The sequence below is a fragment of the Echinops telfairi genome, unplaced genomic scaffold, assembly GCF_000313985.2.
Source record: "Echinops telfairi isolate 266 unplaced genomic scaffold, ASM31398v2 ScPeMD7_60;HRSCAF=208, whole genome shotgun sequence".
Taxonomy (NCBI): domain Eukaryota; kingdom Metazoa; phylum Chordata; class Mammalia; order Afrosoricida; family Tenrecidae; genus Echinops; species Echinops telfairi.
In genome coordinates, this window is record NW_022103958.1 from 40,154,851 (window position 1) to 40,162,172 (window position 7,322).

Genomic DNA, 7,322 nt, shown 5'->3' on the forward strand with positions numbered 1-7,322 from the left:
ACACACACAGCACACACACACACCACACGCACACACCAGACACACACACCACACACACACACCCCCTATGTTCAGCCTGCCGAAGGGGACACACACACACACACACACACACACACACACACACCCCTATGTTCAGCCTGCCGAAGGGGACCCGAACTGCGGACTGTGGGCAGGAGGTGACTGGCTCTAGCACCTCTTCTGCCTCGTTTCTACCATAACGTCCCACATTTCTGACCAGACTGGTAATAGCTAGGCCACCATGCTCTTCGGCCTTGGAGACAACCAAAAAATCCAGTTGTTATTTCCATGACCCCATCACAGTTTTGGAAAGAGAACAAAGAAATACCAGGTGTGTGGATAGAGATGAGACCCTTGCTCACGTGGCCCCCACAGCCTCTCCGCCCCAGGCCTGGTCCGGCAGTGTGGGAACAAGCTCATCCTAAGAGGAGCCCAGTAATCGAAAAGGAAAGCGGTGTCCCTCCCACACGGAGCTGTTCTTCCTGCTCCTGGTCCTCAGTTCCCTGCTCTTTGGTCCCAAGGCAGGATGGTTGTGTCGAGGAGCGAGGCCTGCAGGTAGAAGGGGCACTGTCTTAGAGGGGGCAATCAGTGGAACAAGTGAGGGCATGAGCCTCTTGCTGAGGCTCTTGGAGCCCTGGGCTGGGGCCCCCTTTATTCAAATGGGAGCCCCCTTTCAGAGCAGCCAGCCATACAAAGACTGGCTTGCCCTCAGAGGACTATGATGGGTGGGATATTGTCACCACGACCCCATGTCATCACTCTGTCATTTAAACGATTTGTACAGTTGGATCTGAGCTATGTCCCGCACTGCGGAAAGCGCATAGAGGGGGACTTGCTGTGCAAAAGGACAACAAACCATAAAATCCCATAAACAGTGGCTGCATGTTCAGGATTTGAGATTCCCAGGTGAATGCAATTAAAAACAATCACCCAACACCCCATATTTTTCTTTCTTCAATGCTGGTATGTGGATTAATATGCATGGCAACCCGAGAAGGCTCGGGGGAATTCACAGACTGTAACACTATATGCCTGTCTAGAACTGTTAGCGTGTTCTGTGCCAGGGATTGGTCTGTTTTTACATTCAAATGGGAGAAGGGCAAGGACTCAGAGGCTTGATCGTTTCTCTAAGTGTGTTGCCCATGAGCATGTGGCCTGATGTCTCAGTGGGAAGGCTTTTGTGCCCAGGGGGGTGGGGGTGGGGTGCCTCAGCCTGCCCCACTTCACAGGCCATGGGCAGGCTGACGGATGTGTTGCTTTTGGAGGGGAGGGGAGGGAGAGAGGGTGAACCATTATGTGTGTATGGACAATGTTCCCTTTTGAGCTCTGTCCCCAAACAGGACAGTTCTGGCCCAATTAGCCAAGGCACCCTTTGGAAGGGACACACCGGCTCCTTCGTGGCTCCCATCCACGAAGGTGAGCGCTCCCTGCCCGTGTGGTCTTTCTGCTTTGACCCTAGAGCAGGGCAGGAGAGAGTGGGTCCCTATGTTTCCCCCCCAGCACAGACCGCATGTGAACCGACAAGTTCAGGGACTCCTCTGCAGGTTCATTCTACCAGTGGCCTCAAAACCTTGATGTCACTACCCCAAATGTCCAGGTAGCAGAGATTGGACGAACCCAGCAACTTCCTTGTCCCCCTAAAATAAGGTGACCAGATTTTAACATCGGTAAAGCGGGACACCATTGATAAAAATCATATCCTGGCAAAATAGCCACACGGTAGCCGAAAACCATACATCCTAGCTTGTCGTGCATTCTTTTCAAAAATTGGGACTTTTTAAAAACACTGCGGGACGCGGGGAAAAATTGTTAAAAATCAGGACTGTCCGCCAAAAGTGGTACATCTGGTCACCTTACCCTAACAAGAATGATCAGCACCGGCCATGCCCTTTCGACCAGGCCATTCTCTTCAAGGGTGACACCCAGTGCCTTTGCCGTGGTGAGAAGGCTTTGCCCTTTGTTTGTATGGGAGCCTGGAGAAGGGGGATGCCCGGCTCTGGCTGAGCTTCTGGAAGGTTGTTTGTTCGTTTCCCGGGGGCAGTCCGCCTCTGGTTACCTGAACCCCAGAGAGGTCAAACTGAGCATCTGAGAGGAGGAAGTGGGCTTAGGGACCTCTTTTTCCATTAGGGCCGCAAGTTCTCCCTTAACACACACACACACACACACACACACACACACACACACACACACTCACAATCACAAACTAAACACAAGCAGGCGTGGGCTCTGTTTTCTTCCGGGGTGCTGCCTTCTTATGTTAAACAAAAGCAAAGGAACGCCGCAAAGCAAAACCCACCGCCATCCAGTCCCTTCACACCCACAGCGACCAGACAGGCCCGAGTAGAGCGGCTCCCTAGGGTTCCCGTCCAGCTCGACAGAAGCAGACAGCCTCTCCTGTCTACAGTACAGCGGCTGGTGGCTTCGAACGGCTGAGCTTACTAGCAGTCCATCGTCTAACGCACCGCCCACCTGGGTTCCCTGTTTCGGATGTTGGAGCCTATCCCTTTCATGGAGTTTCAGAAGGAACTGTGATGAGGAAGCATTCTGGGATTATTTTCATGGAAGTGCCCCAGGGGTGGGGGGGCGGGGGCTGTCCCTTCTCAAAGGGTTCTTCCTGGCTGTCTTGCAGGCTTGAGGGCAGCTGCAGGGGCCTCGGAGCCCCAGCCCTTCTGTGGCCCCTACGCAGCTGGAGCAAGTCGGAACCAGGAGTGAAGCCAGCCTGGTCCCCATGCTACCCTGACTCTTACATACTCCATCCTTGGTGACTTGTTGTCCTCATTTATCAACCGAGGACACCATCCCTGTTTCCCAAGATTGGATAGGACAGCAAAGTGTATCAAGATCCTTTATATCAGGGTCATTGTTGTTGAAAATGATTGTGCTGGTTTCTAATTAGCTACCCCCCCCCTGGCATCCAGCAAAGAGAATGGAATTTGACTGGGAGCTTGACCTTTCCCCATGCCACCACTGTCCTCCCTCCCTGAGCCCCCCTGAGCCCTTCCTCAAAAGTTCTTCTGCCTTGGGCTTGTTTTGTGCTCCACGCCCTGCCTCACCCCCTGAGCACGTTGTTTTGCCAGAAGGTATGTGTTCTGACAGTCAAGGTTGACTCATCTGCTGTTCTTGCGCTCATGTGTCAGGGCGTGACTGGTTGGGTGTTGAGATACAGACAGAGAACAGGGCTGAACCTGAACCATAATGACCTACCAAGGGGGTGGGTGGTGACCAGGTGGTGACAGGTTGCAGACTGGAGCCCCAGGGAGCACACAGGGGCTAACAGAAAAGAACCCTAGAGCTCCATATGCCACGAGGTAGGCTTGTGCCATGAAGACGATCCATTGCTGAAGAAGTCTTACAGCCAGCCCTGGTGGCACAATGATTAAAGTGACCATCCTGGAATAAACGGAGGGGGGACAACCTGGGGAAAAAGCCTTCTGTGCCCCACAGTGGGTAGGTAGGTATAGGATGTAACAAACACAAACCAAGAAAAGCCTTTGGGGAAGTGTCACTCATGACCCTAAAAGTCGGAGCAGAACTGACCCGTGGACTCTCCAAACCTGTAATCTTTACAGAAGCAGAGGGGGACATCGTTCTCCCACGGGCGCCTGGTGGATTTGAACTGCAGACCTTTTGATTAGCAAATGTTACCAGCCAAGTGCGTCACCAGGGATCCTTGCAGCGAATATAAATATCTTAGCCCTTAAATTGAGTTCATCCATTTCACATGCCAGAGACCCAGCACCAGCTGTCCCCGAGCAGATTAGGAAGGTGTGAAGTTCTTGCAGGAGTTCTTGCAGGAACCACCGTGTTAATGTGAGACTCTTGCTGAGCTGTGAGTCACAGGGGAATAGGTGATGGTGACATGCCTTCCCCTCTCCCCTCCCCTTCTGCTCCCCCTCCATCACCCCCCCCCCCCCCCCCCCCCCCCCCCCCCCCCCCCCCACCCCCCCCCCCACCACCCACGTCTCCATCAACATGCAAGCCAATGTCAGTATACCTGCTGGTAGGGGCATGCCAGTGGGGTTCAAATTGCAGCTCCGAGTGGCATGTTAGTTTGTATGCCTTTTGGACACGTTCTTTAACTGCTCTGAGCCTGGGCTTCCCTGTATGTAAAACGGGGTTAATAAAAGAACTTGCCCCATTGGGCAGTGAGGTGAATGTTAAATAAAATCACCCAGGTGAAGTCAGCCCCGCGGTGCCTGGAACACGAGAGCAGGCAGTCCGTAAACGTCAGACTGCCTCAGTCCAGAGCGACCAGAATCCCCAGGCTTATTGGCTTCACTCCTTCATTTGCACAGTCAGTCAACGCTTGCTGGCTGCCAGAGAGAAGCCCATGGGAGACAGTCCCTAAAACCAAAGTCATCCCAGGTGAATAGCAAAAAAACCCCACAAAAGCCCCTCTGACCCGCTGCCATGGAATTGGTGCTGACTCATGAAGCTCTTCGGTGTTACAGAGCGCGACTGCTGCGGAGGGCTTTCTTGGCTATAATCCTTATGGCCAGGCCTTTCTTCTGTGGCAAGACAGGGTAGGCTCAGCCAGCTTTTCAGGGAAATAGCCAAGAGCAAGCTGTTAGTACCACCCCGGGGGAGTACTGAGCCCCTCAATAAGCAAACAGAATAAGGTTCCACAATTCCTAAGCCGGAGGCTGTACCGGGCAAGTGCTATGCTGGTGGAGATCTGGGGCCAGCGAAGCCTTGGGTGAGAGATGATGCTTCACGTGGCTCTCACATTCCTACTCGCTTTATAAGCAGCAGAGGCTCTAATTGCCCTTTGGTGCCAGGCTATGTTTCCAAGGACAGTCTTGCAAGGGAGAGTAGTTCCCTCCCCCTCCCCCCACAATTTGCTTGCAATCCCTTATCAAAGATCTGGGTTCTCTAAGCTTAAGCTCCCCAGCTGTGCCCAAGCCCACTGCACATGCAGCATCTACCTGGACCCCCCGGCACTACCCCCATGGGGTTTGGGGAATAGGCCATCCAGTCAATGCTGACTTCTAGCAAGCCCATAGAACAGGTAGGACTGCCCCTGTGGGCTTCCGAGGCTATACCTCTTTTCGGGAGCAGAAAACATCATCTGTCTCCCTCAGAGTCATTGGTGGTTTCAAACTGCTGACCTTGTGGGCAGCAGCCCAATTCGTAACCCACTATGCCACCAGGGTTCCCTTCATTGGCACTTAGGCTTTTAAAATGTCATTACAAACCTATTTATGACAAAATCAGATGGTTATAAATGGCTAGATAGTATTTGATGATTAGAGTATGAAGGGAAAATGCTCCGTCAGTAAATTGATGAGTGCTGTTTACTGAGCGACGATACAGCAAATATCCGCAATTAATTCTGAGGCTCGAATAAAGATGTATTTCGTAGTTGGCTTTAAAATCTGTTTGGAAAAAATATGCACTGTTCCCTTTCGCTCTCAAGTTACACCTCGTGGTGCTTTCAGAAGCCCTAATGCTGGCTGGTGTAACAACCGGTCGATGAATTGTCTTGGGGGCGCTCTTACCAGGTCATGGTCACATTATCTAAATACTATAAGTCTGTTTGGGGGATTGGTTTTCATCCCCCCCTATAAATACTTATCAGATGAGAGAGGGGAGGGGGGAGAGAGAGAGAGAGAGAGAATGTGTGTCCATGGCCCTTCCTTGTCCTTTCTCATCAGTTGAAAAACTCAGCAAAGCTCATCCGTCCTTTTGTTTTTAAATTATATCAAAAACCACACAGTCTTTCCCAGTGTTCCTTACTGAGTCACGGGGGCTCACCTCCTTCCAAGTCTCCCTGCGTCAGAGACAGGATTTCAGGGGCAAGATATAGAACTAACTGAGCCTGGACCAGGAGCCTTCAAAAACCATATGTATTCAACTGTCGGATACAAAGTCAATGGTCAGAAATGTAAACCCTCACCTAATAGATTATCCTGGATTATGGGCTATAGTACAAAAGTTTTTCTTTGCCAGGGGAACACTAAGTAATTTGTTTCTTTCTCTTTGAAAAAGGGGCAGTAGGTCAAAGTTTCTAGAAGAGGTAATAGAAAATCAGAGCAGTTACCTGTGGAGGGAGGTCAGGTGCGCAGGCACTTCCGCCCCTGAGGGTGATCAGTTGCCAGCCTGCACTAGCCCTACTCCCTGCTGCTAGAGACAATGGGTTACCTCTCTCTGGAGCCTAAGGCCATTAGTTTGGTTCCTGTGGGCGGAGTTCACACCCTACTGATAGTGGTTCCTATAGAGACCCAGAGACCACCCTCTCATTACTGTGCTACCCTATAGTGTAACCCCTCCCTGTGACATATGTCTCTACCTGTAATTAGTGGGCTGGCATGCCCCCAAAAGGTATATAGGCGTGGGTCAGCAATATAGAGCTCTCGGACACGCTGAGCTCCTTGCTGCTCACTCCCTGGTCACTCCCCTCTCCCTTGTTCCCTTGTCCTCCTTCCCTTTCCCCTCTCTCCAAGTGGACCACCAAGCTGGGCTGAGGTGAGCAATGCTATCATGTAATGTGTCTGACTGCATTATTGTAATACCTCTCATGCTCTCGATGACTTTAATATAATGCTTATATATCTCAACCATACAATTGTGCATTACTGAACCCAGAAGTAGTATTACTAAACCCGTGACTAGCGGTAGGGGCTGGCCCCCACCTCTGTTCCACTTTTAATTTAATAATACAGTTACCCAACTGAGCTGACAGGTGGCTGAGTCCGTTCAAAAGGGAAGGGAAAAATGACTCAGGTCATACGGATTCCAAAACTCCTGTTCTTAATGCCACCTGTTTTGGGAACTAGGGGACTCAAGGGCCCCCAGGCTGAGGTGGAAGACCATCCAGAAATTCCTGGTCCCTGCTGCCCATGGGCCAGGCAGCACCCTTCTTGACCATGGCTCCAGTCTTTTCCAGCGTGAGGACCAGTGTCTCTGTGGGTGCCTCTGAGGTATGTCAGACACCCTGACCGCCTCCCTAGCATCTGAGCAAGACACTGCAACCCCCCCCTCAGGCCTGGGCGCATAAAGGCTCAGGCAGCAGCTTAGAGGATCCAAAGAGGTGATTTTCCTGACCCTCCACCGCCATGCTGGCCACCCCACCCCACCTGTCTGCCATGATCTCCTCAAGAATTCCCTGAGCCCGCAGGGCCTGCCGCTTAAAACATCTCCCCCCAGTGGGGAGGGTGGCTGGAGGACCATGCCACCAGAGGCCTTGTTTGTGCCCTCTCCTTCGACTGACCAGCTTTAGATCAGGGTTGGAGGCAGGGGAGGTGGGAGAGAACTGGATCAGGTGTGTGTGTGTGTGTGTGTGTGTGTGTGTGTGTGTGTGTGTG

At 52.0% G+C, this 7,322-nt stretch overlaps 1 protein-coding gene across 1 annotated transcript in view; it reads left to right on the forward strand.

Annotated features, from left to right (window-relative positions):
* The window catches only part of DKK3 (dickkopf WNT signaling pathway inhibitor 3), a 43,236-nt gene that overhangs the window by 10,865 nt on the left and 25,049 nt on the right, over positions 1 to 7,322 (forward strand). The window lies entirely within an intron of this gene.